General features: G+C 41.3%; 1 protein-coding gene and 1 pseudogene across 3 annotated transcripts in view; one reads left to right on the top strand and one right to left on the bottom strand.

Annotated features, from left to right (window-relative positions):
- The window catches only part of fam49a (family with sequence similarity 49 member A), a 46,589-nt gene extending 41,034 nt beyond the window's left edge, over window positions 1-5,555 (bottom strand). For both annotated transcript variants that reach the window (XM_080453938.1, XM_080453937.1), the window contains exon 1: window positions 5,431-5,555. The gene's annotated coding sequence lies outside the window, so the exon portion shown is untranslated. The remainder of the gene's footprint in view (window positions 1-5,430) is intronic.
- A 5,503-nt stretch (window positions 5,556-11,058) lies between these two features.
- LOC308102827 (ubiquitin carboxyl-terminal hydrolase 4-like) lies at window positions 11,059-13,882 on the top strand (annotated as a pseudogene). The gene has a single exon. The product of its transcript is annotated as a ubiquitin carboxyl-terminal hydrolase 4-like (transcript).
- Window positions 13,883-25,753: the final 11,871 nt, after the last annotated feature.

Genomic DNA, 25,753 nt, shown 5'->3' with positions numbered 1-25,753 from the left:
ATCATGCTAGTCAAAACAATGCCATGCTACGCTGCAGGCCTGCAGCATACTATGGTAGGGTCACACTCACACATATTCAACATTGTATGTATTTGTAAGCTCAACATTGTGGATTCAGAGCTGATCTCGTCTCATCTCCTGTGGCTTCCTATTCTATAGTGTCCTAATAATGTGTCTAAAGAATGCATAAATAAATATCTGTTTGTTCTGTTACAACACACCCACACTCTAAGTCTGTTGGACTCAGTCTAAACCTAACACCTTGCATTTGTGTTCCAGCCCAGATGGTGGTATTGACTGAGTCAGCTGTGTACGATGGACCATTGTTAACTGAATGATTAGTGGCAGGAGATAAGAGGAGGATGAGAGATAGAGGCTGAGGAGCTAAACCTTCTTATACTTTAGCAATGCTGGCTGGATGACTTAATGAGCTAAATTAGACTTAAAGATGGAGCTGGGATACTCTTAATAGGGATGTGTGCACAATATAATTAAATCACTGTAAATGTTTCAATGCACCATATGCCAACATACTACTACAATAAGTAACTGGGAAATAGCTAATTGAGAAGTCCCACTGTACAGTGGTTGGCATTGCATTAATATAGTGACTATAGTGATACAGCACATTGAGCTGAGCCGAGATGTGCACAATTTATTCTGTAGCTGCCACAACCTAAACCTTTAATATTCTGTATCTGAGAGTGACTTGTGATAGCCCTAGCCCAGCTAAAGAGAAGGATGCATGGGAACATCAGCTTGTGGAAGGAATTACTACAAAGTCCACTAATTTATTAAGAATGTGCAAAGTTGTCTTGTGACTCACAGCATAGTGCTGAATGACCATCAAACACCAGGATCCGTAAATGAATGCAGTGAAAGAGTTTTGTCCATGTAACTGGCTGCATGTTCAGCTAATACTCCAGTCAGATATTTGGGCTAGGCATCTGTACAGTACAATCTGCAGCGCAGGAAGGAAATCTTGTGGGATTTCTCATTTTGTGTCACAAAGCAGCTTGTGATGCATTATAGCTGTGCTCTCTGGCTACCAAATGAAAATCACTGTTGCAAGAAGATTCATTTGGAGTTCTGCAACTGCTATATACTGAATATCAAATTACCCCACCTAGCCTGGTTGAGTCTTGAATCAGCAGTGAGCACTTTTTGTTTGATGGACACTAGGAGATACCATGGAAATCGGTCTTCTGTGAAAGATACCACACTGGATACCAAATATCTCTGAGGGCCCAAGTAAGCCCAGGACACCTGGAAATATCCTATCATTTCACCCTTGCCCTGTTAGTTACTGGATGCTTAATTGTAATAGCACTGTAATAATGCTGATGTAATAACATTTCACATGCTACGAGGTGGAAGTGCCTACGAATGGAGTGTAAAGCCTTATTCATACTTACATGTACAGTAGTTGTGCACTCAAAATAGCAGATCTACAAGCTTACAACATGTCGCAGGTGTTCGACACAATGCACAACTAAGTATAAATTGTCCATAAGTAGGATAACAACATACATTCCAGTTTCACCAAACAGTCCAATATGTAATAGCCGTTTATCATTCTAGGCAGTTCTATACAAGTGTTTTTTAGAAGCGCTATTACAATTCAGTGGCAATTCCCCAGCAGCATCACTTTGTATGAGTCAAAGTTTATTTTCATTTCCCATCAATCTGTTTGCTTCCCAGTTTTGTTCAGCGTGCACAGCTAACGTAATCTAAATTGGACACTTTATCATTACATAAACAACACTCAGCAACGGCTGTCACCTGTTTGCACATTGGTAGGAATTCGAAGTCAAATTTGTTTAGCATTTTTGTAATATCATATTTGCTTTAAAGCGGCGGGCTGGCCTGGCACTGGAAAATATGTATAGCTCTCTCTCACCCTCCTGTCCCTGCCAAGCTGCACAACAGCAGCAGGTTAAGCCATTATGACCGGGAACGCATTTGTGTCATTTTAGATTTGAGCTACAACCATTATTTTATACTTTGGCTATTCAAAAATAGCAGATATATATATAAGCTCGTGAGCTTGTAGATCTGCTATTTTTGAAAAATCTTGACACATTTGTGCAAATCTTTGACTATATATATTTTTAAAAGCGAACATTTGTTACTCACATCTTTGCTTCTGGAGGTCCCTGGAACAAGATATTTTTACAAATGTTAGCTTTAAAAATATATATATTGAAAGATTTGCACAAGCACAAATTTCCACGATAAAAAAAAAATAGCAGATCTACACCGTGCTATGAGCTTGTATACCTGCCATTTTTGAATAGCCAAAGAAAAAAAATCTAAAAATGACATAGATGCTTTCCCGGTCCTAATGGATTAAAACTGCACACATGCATGCAGCCACGCAAACATACTGTACACACACACACACACACAAAAACAAACGACTGTTCTTAGAAGAACGCAAGCTAGCATATCCTGTTTTCCAGTCATGGGCAAGTGAAAACTGAGCTGAGAGTGAATCAAGCAAGCTACGCCTATGATGCTTAAAATTGTGAATGTTATGGACAGAGCGATGAGCAGACTTCCAGGGATGACACACACAAAAACACACTATAGCCCGACTGTCTCCTGGCAAGGCATGAATGATCTGTGTGCACGTTAACTATGTGTTGGAGGCTGACCGATGTCGGTCTGGCCGATATATCTCCCATTATTTGACTTTTCCAACGACATCGGTATCCGCAATTATACAGCCGAGCTGATGTGCACTGAATCCCGATTTTTAACCAATATCAACCTCACCGGTCGTCCCCATTTTGGGCATGTCATTATAGGCGAAGATTTTCCTAAATAAATTTGAATAGTGGTCTGACCCAAAAACCTGGCATCGGTCGGGCTCTAACACACACACACACACACACACACACTTCAGGCCCTTCCAAGAGACATTTGTAAACGTGTACATGTCTTCGCTCTCTTCAATGGTTTCCCCATTGGTTGCACCACATCACATCAGCATGGCATCTTGCAGCCTTTTAAATGTTCAACAAAAGCCCACACAAAACACAACACGAATTGATTAGTCACTGTAAAACCGATTAGTGCTGCTGGCAGCACGACGTGAACAAAGGCTCTGGGAAGGACATCGTTATTAGTCAGCTACTACGGCTGATTATGTTGTCAGGTAACCAAATGTTATCAGTACAGCTTCATCAAACACTACTTCTGGCCAGAGCTAACAATGGTGACGATAAGGTCAGCAAACTAGTAGAGGCACAAGATAACCTGTTTCTCAAACCACGGTCCAGGTCCCAGATATGGCCCATGGAATGTTGCTGCTGAGTGTTCCCAGGAGTCTGCATTTTAGAAATAAACGGGTAGTTTGTGAAGACTATGAGAACATGAACTGCAAGTGCTGACGTCTTTCCTTACTGGTCCTCAAGAAAGAATTTATATATTTTTAATACAACACAATACATTTTTGGCTGATTGTGAGATACCAACGGAGTAATACTATTCACATAAACACTACACACACACTAGTTAAGCAGACAGCATGTTCTATAGTTAGGCTAGGCTATGCACACCACATGCAAAGCATCTTCCAACCGATATAATCAGATCATGCACAACAGCCATTGTCTCGTCTTAGATTTGTGAAATTCGTCCAGCATGCCAGAAATGCTGCTATAAGATCCTTACATTCTCTCTCGCGCACACGCGCGCACACACACACACACACACACACACACACACACACAAAACTGCAGCTGTCACTGTATGTCCTGCACAACAGCAGCAGGCAGCATTTTAATGGATCATGAGCTTCAATATATCAGATTCCTCTAGACTGGGGGTTCTTCAAAACCACTCCAGCCCCGAGACAACTTTGAGAAATTTCAATCTCGCACACAAATCTGAGGAACCCGGCTTCACCGTGGGACACAGTCTAACAAAAACATATCAATAATTCACTTCGTCTTCAAATGGGTACATGCAAGAAACAATCCCCTGGACAATTTTGGGTCCCACTCCCAACACAACATTAGGAACCACTGATCTCGACTGGTTGGTGTTTCTGTGTCAGAGAATTCACTGAAGTAATTTGCCAAGTGCCTCTTTTCATTTCTTCAAGGGAATCACCAGTAGGGTTAGGTACTACCTGAACACCCCCACACCAATAAATACTTGGAGGGAGTGCCCTAAACGTAAAGCAAACCAAACTGGCAGTCATGAGTAATCATACCATCTCATTTCTGACACTGCCTTTACATATAAACTGTTCTTTTTAGAATGTACCGGTATTTATGTATTTTGATGTATCGCATTGTATTGTCTAGTACTTGTACACTGTATTGATTTGATAAGTCACCAATTATAATAACCTGCCCAAGGTCTACAGATGAAAATGAGCTCATTTGGCAAACTCTTGCACATTTACATCGGCATGGAAACAGAACATGTGCATTGTCCATGGTAAATAAGAAAGATTATACAAAGATAACGATAAAGAACACTGACCATGACTTTTGCTCCTACCCTTAATGTAGAACCTGGTGAGAAGTTGAACTATTGATCTAAAGTCATTCAACACCATACCCCATGGGAGAGAGAATAGATCATACATTAGCAGCCCATGTCAAGGCAAGACATCGAAACAGCTGCTGTGTCTGACATTTGTGACAGCAACCCGAGACCAAAAACATTAGAAGAGTCAGGGTGCAAGGAGGAATCCTCTACCGGTCTGACAAGTCGTGAAGACAATTCTACTATGAAGTGCAACTCCATTCCATTGTGAAGCGTTCACCGTTCACAATGGGAGAGGAGAGGGGTCGTTTGGATTGGCCTGACGTAATGATTGATGCTTTAGTTTTGCAGACTATTTTTGCTGCAAAACTGAGTGCATGATGGTCTCTCTGGCAACTTTTGAGCAACAATAATTGGGGAGATTTCAAAGTGCAAATTAAGTAGTAATAAAAGTAAGACCACCCTAAAAGGAATGTATTTAAGAAACAACTAACGTTGCACTACAGGCTTTCCAGTAATAATCCAGCATTACTGTCAGATCAACACAGCTTCCTTAAACCTTGCAATGGCAGCAAATTACAGCATGAGTCTGGACACACACACACACACACACACACACACACACACACACACACACACACACACACACACACACACACACACACACACACACACACACACACACACACACACACACACACACACACACACACACACACACACACACACACACACACACACACACACACACACACACACACACACACACCGCGGCTAATGCTAACTAGTAGCCTCTCTCTCTCTCTCCATGTGAACTCGTTTGACAGTCACTGATTTCTCCAAGTAGCCCAACTCTCCAGCCAGCGTTTAAATCAAAATACTCCACTAAAAAGACGTCTCGAGGTTGACGAAAACGCTCCAACTCACCTTGTGTTTCTCCTGGAACTGTATGCTTTTGTTTTAGGACGGAGGAAAGGAAAGGAAAATGAGAACTATCTGGACAAGAGAGCGTTACTTTTCTCTGACCAGCCCAGCTCCTCGGTCCCCCAGCGGCTGCAGACAGAGACAACAACGGTTTCTGTTTTCTGCATGCCCCTCCCCCTTGCTCCCACTAGCCCCGCCCCCTCCCCTCCCACCAGTGGTGGGAAAAAGTACTCACATATTTTACTTAAGTAAAAGTATCAATACTGCTGCAATGTAGAAAAAGTCCGGAATTCAAAATTTGTACTTAAAGTACAAAGTACTCATTATGTAGAATGTCCCATTTCAAAAGTTTTCAAATGTATAAAATGTACTAAAATATTTTTGAAAATAGCTTGTAGATTGGCTATTTTCAAATGGCCGAAATGTACATAGGGCTGAGGTGGCTAATGTATGTTTTGTCAAAAATCTACAAAGTAACTAGTAACTAAAGTTTTCTAATAATTGTAGTGGAGTAAAAGTACAATATTTGCCGGCCCTAGGCTATGAGATGTAGTGGAGTAGAAGTAAAAGTACTGAAAATTGGAAATATTCCAGTAAAGTAAAAAATATCTCAAAATTGTACTTAAGTACAGACTAGTACTTGAGTACATGTACTTACTTAGTTACTTTACACCACTGCCAATAACAAACGCCTCTGCGCAGAGTGTCCGCCCATGTGCATTTTTAATTGGCTCATATTGGGTATTGGCCTTCTTCTTTGTCCAATAGTGGAACTGGAAGCCTGTTTTGGGCGGGAGTTCCTTGCTGAGTGCAACCCCTGGCCCCTGGCATTAAAACATTCAGTAGACCTACACTTCGTCATACAAAGTGTTGCGCAAAATAGCAGATCTACAAGATGCGACACACTGTGGGCTTGTTGTAGATCTATTTTTCACTGAAGATTATCGAAAATGTCTGAAAATGCCCAAAATTGGGACACCAGGTTGAAAATTAAGATGAATTGGATTTATAATATATATTGTGTAAGGATTCAGATGCAAAATGCAAATAAGTACATTAAAGTAAAGGGATAAGGGATATTTCACTTTCAAATAAAATAAACATTACAAAAATATATACAAAATAAATGAAAAAAATTATGGAAAAATTATGGCCCAGGATTACTTTTTTCATCTATTTTTTATATATTTTTTAGGGTTAGCCTTGGATCAAGACGTTCATCGGATATGACAGTCTTGTATCAAGGCTAGTTTAGGGTATGGAGTCTAGTAACTTGATATGGCACATATATAATAGCCAGTAGGCTATGATGACACATAACCAGTCTATGATGACATAATATCTGTACTGTAGGCTACATGCCATGCTATTTAACCTCTATTCTGAAGAACTCCAAAGGCCCCTTTGTGCCCCTTGGCAATGTCTCAAGAAGATTAAAGTATTTTATTAGTATTATGCAAATGTGGTCAAGCTCTCTGGAATATGAATGTCACTTTGAACAATTAAAATAAAATATATCCGCAAATAAATTACATCAGCAACTTCACTGTTGCTTTCTTGGTATTGCCACGTGTCAATTATTACAACATAAGACTTCTATAAACTGGCAGTTTCCCTTGAGGGACAATTAAAAATATTTTTTTATGATCCTCACTTTTCATCAACAATATGCTCTCCAGCATTAGTTGTCCTAATACAGTTGTACTTAAGCTATAAATGAGTAAATGTTTCTTTTATTGTCAGTGTTGTTGTTGTTCATAATAAGAAGGTCAGCATTTTTTATATCCCAGTGGAATGCACGTGGCTTGCAGTGGCTGCAAGACAGTGGAGAGATTGATGGACGGATTTCAAAGGCATGTTGCAACATGCCAGGATTTGGGCATGCATGTACGGCACTTGGGTCTACAATGTAAAGAAATGAGAATGCACGCACGCACGCACACACACACACACACATGCGCGCACGCACGCACACACACGCACACACACACACACACACACACACACACACACACACACACACACACACACACACACACACACACACACACACACACACACACACGCACACACACACACAAGACATGATGAAGAGTATTTAAAAAATGTCAAGCCTTTACAATCAAAACATGGAGCCATTTTAGTGCAAGGCCACCTATAGACCGCCGAAGTCTGACGTAATTTACACATCCTTTGTTTGTCTACCTGGTTCGCAGTTTTCCACCCCCGTTCTGAATCCCATAGACGTATTTAATATCGCGTCAAATAAGAACTGTGTTCCAAAAATAAACAAATGACCACGGCGGGTTGACTCTTATGGATATGAAGCATTAACTGACGGTGAGAAAACGCTAATGTTACTTCCGCCAAATTAGTTACATTTTCGCCAGAAACAGACTGTATCAAATATAAGTGACTGACTATCATAAACTATACAGAACCTCCTCCCTGACAATAACGCCGACACGCGGTGTTTATTTTTGGACCACAATTCTTATATGAGACGATTCTAAGATGACCCAATGTTATTCTCCATAGAGAAATTACTTCCGCAAACCTGGGGATGAACGAGTGACGTCAGGACTTCGGTGCTCTATAGCCTGCACATGCCTTTCCTATGGTGTGTTATGCAAGTGACATGTTGAAGTCATGCAGCTTTGAGGATGACCGAGAAATGGATATTGTAGGGACAACAGGGTTAGTCTTGCGTAGCCAGACGATGTAGGGTAGGCGGAGAGCTGAGTGATTGTCTCATGGTGTCTCCATTGATGCATGTAGTAGGCTATGCACATTTGATTTCTCCACTAAAACCATCCATACTATTATCCCCATACTAATACTGTATTACGTGCCCTGGAGCACCTTAATTAAGACACAGGAGCTAAAATGATCCACAGTGACACCTGGCGGTAACATGTAGTACAAGTTTAAAGTTTATTTGTTACATGCTCAACACTACAAAGAGGCACTCTGTGGGCGCGGGGTGCAGCCGCCAGGACCCCAGGAAGCGCTGGGGTGAAATAGCAGTTCTATGACGTACAGTTCAACTTTTTGCATTAGTGGTGGTGCCCCCTGTGGGCAGAAGTAAAAGTGCTTTTGGAGGTGCACTCTGTAGAGGCCCTTCAATAACAACATGTGATTCCAAATTGGGGTTGAATCAACCCGGTTGATTAAACCATGTTCATGATATACTGTATGGTGGCTGAGCGGTTTCCTAACATATTTGTCTTTTTCATGGCTTGTTCCTTCATAAGTAGCTGGGGAAGTAGCTGTTTATAAATCTACTGCCCTTGGTTCTGTGGCTAACGAGGCGCTTGCCCAGAACTTGCTTCCTAGGCCTTTTTAGCAATATCGACAAACATTAGGGGGACATGTTTCAACAGCTTAATTTAAAACAAGCTTGGTGATATTTGGACGAAGAGTCAATGATTTCAGGCCACATTTGCAACAGGCCCATGTGCTGTTGGCCGATTTCAAAATACTTTTATACACATGGTTCAATAGTGTTATGAAACATCCTATGCGTTTTGTAATGATTGGACAAACTATTTTTATTTATCTCTGCCAGGTGTGTGTGTGTCTGTGTGTCTGTCTGCAGCTAATCTTGCAAACTACAAGCCAATGGCTATTGCAAACTACTTCAGTACAAGGCTGATCACCATCATATTTCGTGCGCATTCTGCTATCAGGCAAAGAACCCCAATTCCAGATATAATTTTTAAATCAGTCAACAAGAACTATATCATTTTTGTGAATTAGTAATCACAGAGCAAATCTTGTTTGTATTTGTTGATGACATGTACTATTGTGTAAATGTTTTATGCTATGTTGGTGAATTGAATACATAGGACCACAGTGGAAACAAGTCCCCAGACTTTTTTGTGTTCTTTTTAGCCTTAACGTTTTACTTACCCTCCAGACAATAGAATATGTGTAAATCAGAGTGAACAATGGCAAGAGCATGAAAAAAAAGATGTGTATGAGTATGAAGCCAGTAGAGAATAGTCTTCCTTTTGCAAAGGACTCGCAGAGCAAGTGTAAGCTAGCAAAAACCTGACACATTACATTTCACATCACTACCTACAGTATAATGAAACAGAGGTTTCATTTGTCCAATTTATGGTTAGCTGCTAGTCACGCCAGACTTGGTGGACCTACCGAAGTCTGTAACTGCAGTGGTCCCTATTTTGCGATTCCATCAAGAGCAGAGGCTGCATGAAATCCCATTGATCCAATTTTTTGTATTGTGGGTGAACAGACAGGCTGGTTTTGATTTTACGAGCACCGGATCAGACAAATCTCGACGACGAAATGCTCATGCTTTTTCCTCGTTTTGCCCTCAGTTTCTTGCCATAAAATTCAACACTCACAGACTGACTGATTATCTGGTTGATCCACTTTGGATAGATGCTCCATACTACTACTGTATATTATGTTTTATGTCATGTCAATTTGGACAGATTTGGAGACTGCTAAATTCCCAATAATTTAACAATTGGCATCCTAGCCCATTACTCCATTGCCCTGTGCCTTTTTATATACCTGCAAAACCCCAAAACACTGCCATCACATGCACCAGACTGACTGACACCAGACAGGTAGAAAGATGGAGGTACTGTATGTAGGCCATGCCTCCTGACATAGATGTGTGCTCTACTGAGCACACTTTTCAAATTAACTGAAGCTTTTATCCACATGCCGATTTTTTACCCTCCTAATGTCAAATTGTATATACATTCAACTCAAAATCCATAGCCTTCTCAGAGATAACTCTACTTTAAGATAGGCTATAGCTAGAATCAATTTTCAGTGCATTTCACACTGACATCATTGATCAAACAAGCTTTACGTTTTGACTTGTTTTGACTTGTTTGATTGTAAGACCTATGGTTCAACTACTCTTGAACCATAGGTCTTACAATCAAAATGTCCCTGGATTCCTTGGATCATGACACAAAGCCATTCCAATTTCCACCTAACAAGATTTTCCGTCATTAGTTTTATTCTCAGTTTTTGCTGCTACGCCTACATATTCGTTTGATCTGAAATATTTATCTTTATTTTTTATAATGGAAGTCAATGGGCTTGGATCAGGCTGAAACATGTCCAAATTTGGGCACATATTACATATATATTGAGTGATTTTGATTGAATAATTTATTAGCAGTTTGAAAACAGTACGACTGTACAGTAGAATAACTATGCTAAAAGGAAAACATAAAAAGCTTGTTTCCATTGTGGTCCATTGTATTCAACTCGATCCACACGGGAGCCACGCTGTTATTAGACCCCATCTTTGAAATGATAACTTCTTTAAACTGTGAAGCCAGTGGATGATGTCACAGTGAAGGCTTGCTTGGTATGAAGCCCAGTTCCGTAAAGAACACGTACCAGTCTAGTTTTGTGAAGAGATTCAGGAAGGAAAAAATCTAAACTGTTTGATCTCTGCTACCATAGCAACCGTGATGAGGAAAGTTTGGAGATATATTAAAGGTGTCAGTGCTGCACTGACATTAGTACATTTACATTTGTAGCAGTTTGTCATTTGTTTGCGCTTAATGTCAACTTTAGTTAATGGGATACCGGTCCAGTCACTGCACGATTGCAGAGGTAGCTACACTCAAATCGGGTAGCATGGCAGACTCCAACTCGGAGCCAGTAGCAACCAAGATACTGACATGTTCAACTGAAAATCAGAAACAGATCGTTGGATCATTTCTTAAAACAACTCTGCGAAAAGGTGACGAATGGTACCTGATAGATAGTCAGTGGTTCCGACAGTGGAAGAAATATGTGGGATTTGGAGATGTCGGAGAGCATAACCCCTATCCAGGACCTATTGATAACGCTGGGCTGTTCGCAGACCATGAGACCCAAGTCCTAAGAGAGCATCTTGTAGATGAGCATGACTATGTCCTTGTTCCCACTGAAGCATGGAACAAACTGGTAAGCTGGTATGGTTGTCATGAGGGCCAGAAACCAATTGTCAGGAAGGTGATTGAACTTGGAATGTATTCCAAGCTCTGTAATGTGGAGATCTATTTGTTGGAACTGAAGCTGTGTGAGAATGACAACATGAACAACGTGGTAACGCGTTATTTCAGTATAGCTGACACTATGGATACCATAGAGAAGGCGATGAGGTCTGCTTTTGAAATTCCATCTGAAAAGGAGACGCGTCTGTGGAACAAGTCAGAGCAGCTAAACAAACCAGACAACACTGTGCAAGATACTAATCTGTTACAGGGACAGGTGCTTGTGATTGAACACAAGAACAAGGATGGCACTTGGCCCAGACCAACACCCCATAAACCCTCAAGCAGAGGGTGCTACAACTACAACTATCGAGAGTCTCAGTCTGGCCTGTGTGGTCTCACTAATCTGGGCAATACATGCTTCATGAACTCTGCCCTCCAGTGCCTGAGCAATACACCCCCACTCACAGACTACTTCTTGGATAACCATTATGAGGCAGAGATTAACCGGGAGAATCCACTGGGGATGAGGGGGAAGATTGCAGAGGCCTACGCCGACCTGGTCAAGCAGGTGTGGCAAAACCGCTCCAATTATGTGGTCCCAAGCGGCTTCAAAACACAGGTCGGCCGCTTTGCCCCCCAGTTTTCTGGCTACCAGCAGCAGGACTCCCAGGAGCTGTTGGCTTTTCTGTTGGATGGTCTGCATGAAGATCTGAACCGTGTGAAAAAGAAACCTTACTTGGCCCCGCAAGATGCAGAGGGCCGTCCAGATGAGACTGTAGCCAAAGAAGCCTGGTCTAATCATCGCTTGCGCAATGACTCTATTATAGTTGACATTTTCCATGGCCTCTTCAAGTCTACTTTGGTGTGCCCAGAGTGCTCCCACGTCTCTGTCACATTTGACCCATTCTGCTACCTCACACTGCCTCTGCCCATTGAGAGAGACTACACCGTGAAGGTTTCCGTGGTCCGGTCAGACCCTCAGTCCAGGCCCACACAGTACCGAGTGGTAGTCCCCAAGATGGGTAAAGTGATGGACCTGTGTAATGCCTTGTCTCAACTTTGTAGATTCCCTCCAGAGAATATGGTTGTGGCTGAAGTTTCCAGTCACCGTTTCCATAAAATCTTCAGAAGGGATGATGGCCTCAACCAAATCAAGGAGAAAGAAGACATCATTGTGTATGAGGTGCAGGAGGAGGACAGTGAGAAGATGAACCTGACGGTGTACTTCAGGGAGCGATCAAAATACTTCTACAGAGGTTATTTCGGACAGCCTCTAATCATTGCCGTGCCCAGGCAGAACCTCATTATAGACGTTCTGTACGACAAGGTTCTGGAAAGGATCAGACGCTATGTGAAGAACTCCCAAAGCCCCTGCAGTGAAACCAGGGCCTCAGCCTTCGCCAGCTGTAGCCAGGCAGCTGAATGCTCAATGACGTCATCCAGTCACAATACTAACCTGAGTGGGTCTGGCAGCCCCTCATCAGATGGCACCTCATGCAGTGCCTGCTCCACCAACGGCGGCAACCACTCAGCGACCTGCAACAGCCCTAATTTCCTATACGAGAGCGAGGAGGCCATGGACCACAACGACGACGACGAGTCAGAAGAAGAGGACGAGGAGATGTCTGACTCGGAAAATGGAACTAAGCCCAAGCTCTTCACCTTCACTGTAGTCCACTCTCCTCTATCCTATGGACAAGCCAACACCAGTCAACTGCCAGATGATGGAAATGTCCTTAAACTGAATCCAAATTCCACAGTGGCGATTGACTGGGACCCTGACACGAGGAAACTGTGTTACGACGACCAGGAAGCAAAGGCCTATGAGAAGCATCCCAGCATGGTCCGAAAAAATAAGTCCACAGTGGCTCTGAGGGAATGCATCGAGCTCTTCACAACCAAGGAGACACTCGGAGAACACGATCCGTGGTATTGTCCCACATGTAAGAAACATCAGCAGGCCACGAAAAAGTTTGACCTTTGGTCATTGCCTCGCATTCTGGTAGTTCACCTAAAACGTTTCTCCTACAGCCGATACTGGAGAGACAAGTTGGACACATTGGTGGACTTTCCTGTCAGGGATCTGGATATGTCTGAGTTTGTGTGTGATCCCAAGGCTGTCCCTTATGTTTATGACCTCATTGCTGTCTCCAACCACTATGGTGGAATGGGAGGAGGCCATTACACAGCTTATGGGAAGAATACATTGGATGGAAAATGGCATTACTTTGACGATAGCACTGTTACGTCTGCCTCAGAGGATGAGACTGTGACTAAAGCAGCCTATGTACTGTTTTACCAGCGCAGAGACAGGGATGCAAGCCCCAAGCCCCAGCCTTCCACCCCTAGGAGGAGCCCCCAGCCTTCCACCCCTAGGAGCCCCCAGCTTTCCACCTCTAGGAGCCCCCAGCCATCCACCCCTAGGAGGAGCCCCCGAAATAGCCGATGATCAGATGGACACTAATCAAACCAGATAAAAAGTGGTGCTCAAAAATCCATCTGTGGCCGTTCTCCCTTAATGATTACTGGAGGAAGATTATTCATCATACCTTCTTCTTTTTTCCTTTCCTTTCCTTTTCCTTTTCTTTCCTTTCTCACAGTGAATAACTGGGCATAGCTGAGTCTCATGGTTTAGCAGAGAGCCTACAGATTCTTTGGCGTCTTCATTACGCATTCTCACAACTTTATATTTTCGGTCCTATTCTCCCCAAATGTACAGTTCTCAGATATTCATATAGTGCATGCATACATTTCTCATTTATTTCTCATCTGGTTCTTCCGTTGATGGATCTGTGCTTTCATGAATGATGTTGTTTTGCGGTACAAAGTAGTCGTCGCTCTGACTCATAGGGAATGTGAACGATTTAATTACATTCACTGTCTCATAGTGCGTAAATGAATGTGCTTATTTGGACCTCTCCATCCTCCTCCATTTTTTTGTAAATCACGAGTGTAACTCAACCCCTCTATAGAGCACCTCCACAGCCTCTTTGGCCCCGTTTCGCTTGGCGCTTCACTGAGCACACCTTTGTTTTGCCTTATGTAGTTTTTAATGCGTTATAGTTTTTTATTCTTGTTTTGTTTTAAATTTGTATCAATTTTATTTATGTTATGTTTTGTGGAGATATGCTTTCCTCAGAGAGCATATCTCCGCCAGCTGGGTTGCCTAGCCAGGGCTGTGTAAGTCATGGATTGCAGCCACCAATATGCGAGGAAGGTGGGGAAGGGAATAGCATGTGTACAACATATGGGCAACTATTCTTATTTGTGGCACCCCTTGTGGGCAGAAGTTCTTTTGGAGGTGCGCTCCAAAAGCAAGAGTTATAGACCCAGTCATCAAAGATCGGGTAGATAAAGCCAGCAGCGTCGCAGCAGTATGGAGCAGTATTAGAGCAGTATTATTCATTAGAAGTTCTGGAAGAACAGGACATTTATGATATTGTTATTGACTATTATAAATATATTATTTTGTTCTAAATATCCACACGTTATAAACTAGACATGTTCTGTTCACTTTCTTTTATCCATTAGGTAAATTAGTATTTTAATGGCTGATGCTTATATTTAAAGAGCAAGGGTGGATGATATGATTCAATGACAATTTCAAGATGATGGTCCACATATACTGTAAGTTGTGGGTGTGTTTCCGTCTCTCTGTCATGAGTGCCCGGTTAATACACAAATATGGAGACATCTGATGTCATAGTACTGATGTCATAGATGTATGCGTCACAATCTGCTGGATGTTGCTCTGAGTTCAGCAAATGTGTGGTTTAGTCATGCATGGCAGTTCAAAGAATTGTTGTTTAAACAAACAGTTATGAAACAGTGTATTGAGGGGACAAAAAAAGATAGCAGATGACAAGCAATGATGACAAATGAATAGCAATAAGGTATCAGGCCACCAAATGTCACCCTTGTGTCATTTTAAGTTTCCCCTTTATTGAGTTCACCTGTGTTGCCATGACAGTGTATTTGTAATCCTGTGTGTTTTACTCTGAGAATGTACAAGATGGAACCAAATGGACCCAACGAGTTAGCATTGAGGATTTTATTAATATTAGTTTTATAGGGCACCAACATAGTTAATATAGTATCTAAATCAGTTCAACCACTTTAAACCTATATGCATTGGCTATTTAAAAATAATAGTGCAATGTGACAACTTAAGTTGTGAGCTTGTAGATCTGCGATTTTCAAGAACAATCTTGAAAAATTTTAAATATTTTGAATATTTTTGAAACATTTTAACAATACAAATCTTGTATGGAGTCCTCAGCACAAAATGTTTTCAGAGGGGTTTGCGGTCAGATACATATTATCAATTTGGGGGTCCTTGACATGAAAATGTTTGAGAGCCAACCACAGGTTTACGTTAAACCAGTTCAGTTTACGCTTGATTTGGAATGATTTCAAATATCGCAAAACTGCGCTACTAACCAATCAACAGTCAACGTGAGCGGAGCGAGGTGAATGACGTCATCGCGTTGTGACGATACCAGTTGACAACGCGCCCGAGGATTGGTCCTCTCTGCGTTGCGACGGTTCCTCTCGGCCAATCACAACGCGAGCTCCGTGTGGTCTGAGCTGGTCTCGTGCGCTGCCGCGAAAAGAACGTTGTTTCAAATGTTCACGTCCAGGTAGCAGCATTCCGTCTGCAGCGTTCTAGAGAAGCACTTCAACATGACGCTCTGTAGCAACGCTGACCGTTACCAGTCGCTTTTGGAGCTATTTGAACCCGAACCGACTGAAATGATTCAGGATCCGATGGAACTCTTTGTTATTCAACAACGTCACGAAATCGAGCTTGGACAGGAGATGGTGGAGGAAACTACCGTCTACAAACCGACGCTCTGTAGCGACGCTGACCGTTACCGGTCGCTTTTTGAGCTTTTTGAAGGACCTGAGATGCTACACGTTCCCATGAACATCCTGGAGGAGGAGATGGTGAAGGAAACCACCGTCTACGACACTGACCTTCATCTTTTTGATGAAGTCGAGGAGGAGGAGGAAGCCATTATGATGAGCACCGTTCTGCATTTTCCACTGTAAGTAGATTCATTGTGTTTTCTGTTTCTGCTAGAGCTAATGTGTTTAAAAACATCACTTTTGGTGCGTTGTCTTCTTGGATGTAAGGAAATGTATGAATGTGTTTGTGTAAAGTTAACCCCGTTTGGAACCGAGAGTGAGGTTCTAAACGGGGCTAGTGTGCAACGTTAAAGGTGCATTCACTTTTTAAATTTTAAATGTTTTAAACGATTTAAATGTAGATTCGTGTAGATCCAGTCAGATTATCATCCAGGTAACACACAGTATTGAGGTGATATGTATCATTGTATTCGGTTGTTTGAGCGTTTAAACCGATTAATTGGAATATCAGGATCCATGTAAACCCAATTGGCACAGGTCAGGATGACATGATGGGGAGTCGTGTGTGCAGTTCAAACTTAGTCTTCTATAAGTAATTATTGAGTGATTGATTGACTGTTTAATCTTTACGTTCATTTGGAATATTTTCAATATTCAACAATGTTATCAATTGTGCGTCCCTAACCGTCATCCAACAACAGACTAGTCAACTGTAATGTTTTGTTTACGTTCAAACTGGAATATGACGGTTAGCGCAGTTTTGACATTTTCAAATGTCGAGAAACTGAACGGTCAGTGATGAAGAAGTAGGCTACTCACATGTTTTACTTTTAACTTTTACTTTTAAAAGTATCAATACTGCAATGCAGAAATACTCTGTAAGTAAAAGTTCGGTATAAAAAATGTACTTGAGTAAATAAAGTAGTAGTAGTAGTAGTAGTAAATCTTTATTTCGGTCCATTTAAAACACAAACAATAAAATACAAACATACATTAGAGTCCACTTATACAAGTGGTACCGAAAAGGTGTAGGCTGAAGCCGTGGCTTATTTTGCCTACCCTTTTTGAAACTTCTTTGGTTAGAAAATAAAATAAAATGTAACACATTGGTTTAACTAAACTAATTTCATCAGATAAATTGATAGAATAGAAAAGAAGAATCTACGCAAACATTGTTTTTAACAAAACTAAGTAAAGTACAAAAGTATTGGCATCAAAATGTACTTAAAGTACCAAAAGTAAAAGTACTCATTATGCACAATGTCCCATTTCACAAGTGTTCAAAATATAATATATATATATCTTAAAATAGCCAATGCATGCTGTGTAATAATAATACAAATCTACAAAGTCACTAGTAAGTAACCAAAGTTTTCAAATACTTATAGTGGAGTAAAAAGTACATTTGCCTCTGAGATGTAGTGGAGTAGAAGTAGCCTAAAAGTATTGAAAATTGGAAATACTCCAGTAAAGTAAAAAAAACTCAAAATTGCACTTAAGTACTTGAGTAAATGTACTCAGTTACTTTACACCACTGCTAGCTATAGCCTGCTAGTCAGGTATACAAGACCCACATAAGAGAGAGAAATGTCGAGCATCAATTATAATGACTAATGAGGCATAAAGCACTCAATGCTTAGGGTGCAAAATGAAGGAATAGCTAAAAACTATTGGTTCTCAAACGTTTTTATTTCAAGGACGGTGAAAAGGATGGTGCCACATTTTGATGGCAGAGTAGTAGAATGAGAATTTTCCCATGTTTGTTCTATATTTGGGTAATACCAGATCGTTGTCGCTCCCTCTAGTATTGTTGCTGTGGGTGTCACTCACTTTGGAGAAGTAGTTAGTCAGGTATGAGGGTATTGAGGACACCTTTGCAGTTAATTGTGTGCACTGTTGATCCTTTTGGCCAGTGGTTCTCAAAGTGGGTTCTGGGGACCCCCAGGGGTCATTGAGGGAATTCCATGGGGTCCCCGAGACTCCCCAGCTAAATTAATGATAGTTAGGAACCTAATGGACCCTTACAGGTCTGTAACTCTGAGAGTGACCCCAAAATAGGGGTCCTTGAAATTAAAACATTTGAGAACCACTGCTGTCAGCCAATCTGGGTGGCTCTCATTTTCTTTCTGTTTTGATTTAACTTATTGTTGTTTTATATTCCCTTAACTCTTTCATAACTATTTGTAATTGTATTCAAATGTCCTTTAATGTATTTGTCTTAATGTTCTTCATGTTCTTCATGTTTTGTGCCTTGTTTTTCCCCATAGCTCACCTGATGCAGTGCTGCACCAGGACTCAGAGGAGCAGACACTATTCTCTCCACAAGAGGATCAATATGCAGTAACACATTGTGCTTCAAGTCCCATTCTGCAATCTGCACTGTGAGTATATTCTCTTATTTTGAACATATTCTTATTTTATGTTCTCTGAACTCTTTACATTGTATTCAAATGTCCTTTTATAATCTATTAATTCTTGGTGTAAATATTTAGTGCCTTCTCGTTTCTTGTCTTCTATAGTGACAAAGGACGTTGTGAAGTGGCATGCGGCAGCAGTCCTATGTGGTGCGCAGAATGGGAGCCATTTTGCGAGCGGCGTGAATACTGCGTCTGGACTCAGAAGAGCAGCCAGTACTCGGACTGTTTCAAGACAGAGGAATTCCTCCTTGATGAAGGTGAGCATGAGTGTCCTGTCAGTGCCCTGTCATTCTCTTTCACCATAGAAGACTTCAGGCTGAGGTCTTCTATAGTGAAAGAGAATGATGCCAGCACTCACGTTGTACCCCTCCGGTACTTTTATTTACTTGAAAAGTAAAATACTTAATTACGCTGAGGAAGGCATTGAGCTGAAAGGCATCCATTTGATTGCCTGTTGCCTGTTTACTTTTCAAGTCAAATAAAATAAAAGTATGTGACGGACACACCGTGAGTGCTGGCATCATTCTCTTATAATAGGAACCCCGGCATCACCGGGCAAGCTGCCTGTTGTTAGTATACTTATTTATTGACATCTTTTCTACAGATGATGCTCAGAAAGATGATGGCCTCTGTCTGAAGGACCAGACTGTCCCATCATGCACCACCAGAGACATCCACTCATTGCAGGAGTTAACGAAAGCAGAGGAAGAGAAGCTGCTAGACTCCTACTCTACTCCTGCCAAGAGTTGTCAAAAACGTCCTCTGACTACTCCAGAGAAACCCCCCTCCAAGAGGAGAGCAGTTCTGTCAGCTAGTCCAGGACTTCTGCTGTCCCCTGCCACCACTGTCACCGATCTATGGATTGACCTTCTGTTCCAATCTTCAGTGGAAAGTTTGGAAACTACATTGCAGGAAGTCCACACCTGGCTGGATTCTACAGCCACAGATGGTGGTAAGTAGTAGTAGTATGTTAAACTAACGCAATTATCTCCAGTAATTCCAAAACCTTTTTAATTTCAACGATGAAACCAAATGGTATTGTTCCATTTGGTCTCATTTTTTACACTCTCTGGGTGTGTGTAAAGTATGTCTGGATAATTATCAGAGCTTGATCAGAGAAAAGAGCATATTTTATGCACTGAGAAGTTCGTGAGAACGTTGATGGCTGATCGACGCATTTATTAGCACAATCACCGAGCAAGCTGCCTGTTGTTAATAAACGTATTTTCTGACATCTTTTCTACAGATGCCGCTCAACAAGTTGATGGCCTCTGTCTGCATAACGATGTCTCAGCAGAGAATCAACTTAATTCAGAACAACTCATTACGAGCATCATGGAAGACAACGAGAACACTTCTACAGCCAAAGATGGTGGTAAGTACTGTAGCTAACGTTAAGCTAATGCACGTATTCTACAGACCAGTGATTCCCCACCTTTTTAATTTCAGGGACACTTCTATTCCATGCAATTTTTTATCTCTGGGGTCCCAATCTACACTGTAAAATCCCCCGTGTTTATTTATCTCTGAGATTGTGTTTGAATGGATCCAAATTGTACGACCGGTTCTATGTACACTTCCATTAGGTCTATTTGGCGCCTAACTATCCAAAGGAAGCAGCCTAGCATATATTCTATAAAGTTAAAGCTGTCAAGGACCCCCCAAATGTCTATGTATTTGGCCACAGACCCCCATTTGAAAGGATTTTGTGCCTGGGACCCCCATAAGAGAAGATTTGTGTTATTATTTTCCGAACTAAAAAATAAAGCAGATTTACAAGCTCACAATGTGTCGCATCCTGACGCGATGTGAGCTTGTGGCTATTTTTGAATTGCTGAAGTATAAAATAGGATTAAAGTGGTTAAATTGATTGTGATGACATATTATATATTTTTTTCCTGGGACCCCTATGAGTCCCACTTTGAAAACCAATGGATTAGCACAATAACCCTGGCTATGCCAGGCAAGCTACTTGTTGTGAATAAACTTGTTCACTGACAATCTTTCGACAGATGGCGTTCAACACGATGGTAACCCCCGCCTGAAGTGTCCAGAGGCCCCAGTTGTGACTCCCACTAAGCAAGATCGTGATGCTGAAGCTGTGACAAGAGCACAGGAGGAGGGTCGTGTAGATGTGCTCTTCCCTGGCACTGTGAGCCAGGATGGCTGCTGTCAATTTGTGCTTGAGATCCTCAAATGTGTCCTCTTCCAGAGACAGCAGCTGCCCATGACCTACGACCAGCTGAAGTGTTCTCAGAGATGTCAAGCTTCAAAGCAGGTGAGTTCAGTTACAGTTAATCAGTTAGTTGCTTAGTAACTTCTGTCATTGCACAATCCAATGTGAATCAAGATCATTTTCACATTCAGCCCAGTGTCAACAAAGACGGGCTGCCACTATCGATTATTTTCTTAAAGATAACTATCTTTAATTAAAGGTATCATGACATTCATTTTCACTTTTTTTATTTTCAATGTTTTATTTGGGGTTTTATGACCTCAATTACACCCAAAAAACCTGAACTTAAAACATTCAGTGGATTTTCTGTGGTCTGGGGTTTTCTGAATAATTAGGCTGAAAAGTAATCTGAGCTTGGCCCTTCGACAGTGAGGTCACTGTCGAATAATCCCGCCCACTCTCCTCCTCGCCCCTCCCCTCCCCTATCCTTTCCTTTGGGGGGGGCGGAGCAGAGGCGATGATTGACAGGCAAAATCCCTCACCAGCGACACCCGCAGGCAAAGATTTCTTTTTTCATTGCAGTTGAAAAGGCTTTAGAAATGTGAGAGAAAAACACCTGCCATTGATCACTGAATGGAATTTTCACTTAAAACTTTTTGTACACTTTTGAAGGACCAGGACAAAGACTTTGAATGTGGTGTAAAAGTGAATGTCATTAAACCTTTAATATAATCTTGAAGTGTTTTTATGATCAACTAAAATGATTTGTCTCATTAAACCACGTACGCCCTATTTTACACTTGGGGGGAAAAATTGAGTCAAATTGATTATTTGAGTCAAATTGATTATTTGAGTCAAATTGATTATTTGAGTCAATTAAATCAATTACAGTAGTTTGATTAACTGTTGCACCCCTACATCAAAGTCCTATTGTGGGGATCCTTTGTTTTTAACTGACCTAAAATGTGTTTTCTTTTCCCTCTCTAGAACAAGGAGGTGGCAACCTGTAGAGCAGTGCAGTCAGCAGACCTGGGCTGGAGGAAGAGTGAGCGGAGCCTGCAGGAGCTGGACATGTTGCTGGAGCAGATGGAAGAGCTGTTCTCCCTGAGCCTGGTGCCTCGTGTACTGCTGCTGATAGGTGGCTCTCTTGTCCTGCCCAAAGAGCTGTTTGAAATAAACATGGAGGCGCTCCTATTGTCTCGTGGAGATCGGAGCCTGCAGGTGTCATCATGCTTAAGGCAACTCTTTCGGACACTTTTGGTGGCCGATCTGTTGTCTGACACCGCACCTGTGCGTCTGATGTCCACCACAATCTTGATTCTGGCTCACAGGGAGTGTGGTGTCAGCTGGTTCCGGCCCAAACTTGACTTTAAAGTGCCGACCCGGGTGAAAAAGCAGGTTATTGCCCTGTCAACAGACACCTGCATCTCTAGGAACCTCCAGACTGACGTGTCAGTCTGGAAAGACTATGTGTGGTTCCAGGCCCCTACAGCCATCAAGGGCTTCAGCTCATAACAAGTGAAATATGATGTTTGATCTTGGGATGTTCATTCCCATTTTCAATTCTCAGTAATGTGTTTTTTTCATGTGTCATGTAGTAAATCAGTTAATTTTCTTTCAATTCTCAATCATTTGTTTGAAATGTCATGTGAATCATTTTAGTAATTTGTAATCAGTTTGTTATGTACATATTGTATATATTATATATCAGCCATGTATATAGTTGTTTGTTTGTTTTCTCTATCATTAAATATGAAACGAAAGTTTTGGAGTCGTAGTTAATTTATTCACATTAATATCCCAACATAATTAACAGAATGTAAGATCTGAGGTATAGTACAAGCAATCATTGTGCTGTCATGTTAGACGTAGTGCCAGCATTAACTAGGGTCAAATAAAATTGACACAGTGACAAATGTGCCCCCATTTGGAATGATCGAAATCAAATGGTATAATGAAGTAATTATAATGTATAATGGGGGCCATAACTGAATGAGTAAAGATGCCGTCTGCGAAACAGAAGGTCTCCGATTCGTAGTTAGGATGGGTAAATGCAGAGGATACACTTAACGTACAGTATGTGCAAAGAAGGCAGCCAGTCATATGGGTACAAATATCCCAGTGCCAAGATAAAGAAACAGCCAATTGGAGACTTTCAAAGCTGTACATGCCATTATTACACAACTGAGGTCACCAAGATTGCAGAATAAAGTGATCGATAGAGTGGCACCTCATGTCCACTCTTTCTTCAATGTTAGTCTTATATTTCTCTTTGTAGAAGGGCATGGACACAAAAGAGCCTGTGGTCCAGTAGATCATGACATTGGTCAAAAGATCTTCCAGGCTGAACTTCTTGGATTAAACGTTATGATTCACTGTACTACCACCAGTGAGGAGTGCATGTTATGATATGAAGGTTTCAGCATGATAATTATATTTATTACAGGTTTTATTTCAGTGACGCAGTATATCTGTGTGTTAACCTTGAGAGGTCATTGACCTCAGCATTGCATTTTATTTTTACAATAGAGAACAACCAGCTGGGACAGCCAGCCATAATACTTCCTGTAAGATGCATGTAAAAACACACAAAGACAAGCAGACAGACAGGAAAAGCAATGGATGAGCATGCAGGCTGATAGACAGAAAGATGTACAGGATACTGTAGACTCTCTAGAGAGATAATCCTATATGATAGACAAGTGTTTCTCAAACCTTTTCATGTCAAGGACCCATAAGTTGAGAAGTATTTGGCTATACCCCCATCTGAAAAGATTTTGTGCCTGAGAGTCCCTGGCTCAAAAAAAGTAAACAACATTTGTATGGGGGTCCCTGGCAGCGACCCCCATACAAATATTGTTATGATTTTTTTTAAATAGCTGCTATTTTCAAATAGCCAATGTATATAGGGTGAAAGTGGTTAAACACATCTTTTTCAGAGGCACAGTTTCTATGTCTTCCAGTGTGCCTCACCATTTTGGAGTCTTCTGTTCCCAGGTCCACAATGTTTCTGTAATCGTCATTTATCCACTGCACCGGTGATTAGACTAGAAGGTTTTTCCACTGTCCTCTCCACTGAGGTCACAATGCTGAATGAAATTCAATGTGACAACCAGTGTTAATTTTGTTAGACTAAACAATTTCAGATGACTGAAATAGGACTAAAACTAAATGGTGTGTTATTCAAAAGACTAAGACTAAGACTAAATCAGAAATTTGCTGTCAAAATGAACACTGGTCTCAGCCAGGCTCCCAATCTACAACAGCACATGGCGCTGGTAGCTCCATATCAGAGGCTGTTAAAAGTACCATGAGGTGACACGCACACACAGTACATCAAACAAGAGGCGTCATTGCAGAAAAAAGTAGGGGGCGGCAAAAACAAAAGAACAGACGATCTACAAGCTCACAGTGTGTCGCTGTGAGCATTCATTATAAATAATGAATGTTTGAAAATGTTTGACTATGATGACATTGCCAAAATAGGGATGCCAGGTTGGAAGTCGTTAATGAATGTATTGTTGCAGACAAGAAAACACGTGTCTATAACATGTGTCACATACAGTATGTCATATGTAGATGGAGTGTGGAAAGTATGAAAGTAAAACATACTCTTGTCTTTGCATGCTAATGTAGCCTACAGTGGCCTTCTGCCTTGCACCTTTCACACTGATCTCTAACCAAATTAACCCTTGTGTCCCTATTCTGGAGCAAATATTTGCCAAAGACTGCAGATCTACAAGCTTTTAGATCAGCAATATTCTGCTAAAATATCTGGTGTATGGGGAAAGGAGGGGGACTAGACTCCGGTCAACAAAGTATATAGGATTTAAGTGGCTACGGTGGCTGAGGGAAAAATAAAACAGTTCACTAGAATCAATTGTGATGTGGATAGGAAAAACTCCATCCTCTAGATGGCAGTATCTCACCATACCGATGGCTCAACTCCTTCTGGAGATTAAGGTCTCTCTGGCAGCATGTCTGACTGCTGCCAGCTAGATCACACGATTTCTATCAAAATCTATCTGCACAATGCACATGTCATATCATATTTGATCTGTGCGCGTCTAAGTTCGCTTCCACCATTTGTGCTTTAATCGCTAGTGATTTTGTTGATATCTAAATTAAATAATGCTGCTCACAATGCCTGCTAAATCTCACAGCAGCTTCTTGTACTTTTTTCTGATATATTGGTTTATCATAAACATACCTCACTGGCTGTGCCAAACGTGTCACTTGTTGGATTACGCCAACCTTTTTTGCACCAAAAAGAGGGTGTGGTTTAGCATCCATACAGCACACATTTCTAGAGGCATACAGCTCTCATTTGCATTTATTTCATCTAATTTAATTGCACAATGATTGCATAATGGTTTTGATCCACTGGTGCACGTTAGTAAATATATGCAATGTGCTATGCAAACAAAATCATTATTGATTTGATCTGACTAATTCCAGAGCTACAGCCAAATACACGGTCCAGCACAGCGGGGGAAGAGTTTGTAGCATCCTGGGGTTGTAGCATGATACAGCAAAATGGAAAACACTGTGAGTGACTTAAAAGGCCCTATCTGTAGACTGGACAGCCCTTTGAGGCAGTTCCACGTTGAAAGAATTGCTGGACTGATTGTCGGTGCTGACAGCTCACTCCAAAATACTGGCTGGCCCTGAGCAATGACACTTAAAACTCATTTACGTGTACTAAGCTGTTCCAAGGACAGGTGTTGAACTATAGCTAGCTGTGTCATTGCTGTCCTGCATAAAACCATTCATCTTTATATATTAATATTCAATCCCTATAGTTAAAAAGGCATCCATCAAACCCTTGTTTGTGGATACTATTAATCAGTTGATGTTTCGTTGGCATGGAAATTTGTTCAAGAGTC

This window comes from Gymnoscopelus braueri (assembly GCF_963280865.1).
Source record: "Gymnoscopelus braueri genome assembly, chromosome: 16".
In the NCBI taxonomy this organism is placed as follows: Eukaryota; Metazoa; Chordata; class Actinopteri; order Myctophiformes; family Myctophidae; genus Gymnoscopelus; species Gymnoscopelus braueri.
This window is presented reverse-complemented; position numbering and strand designations above follow the sequence as displayed.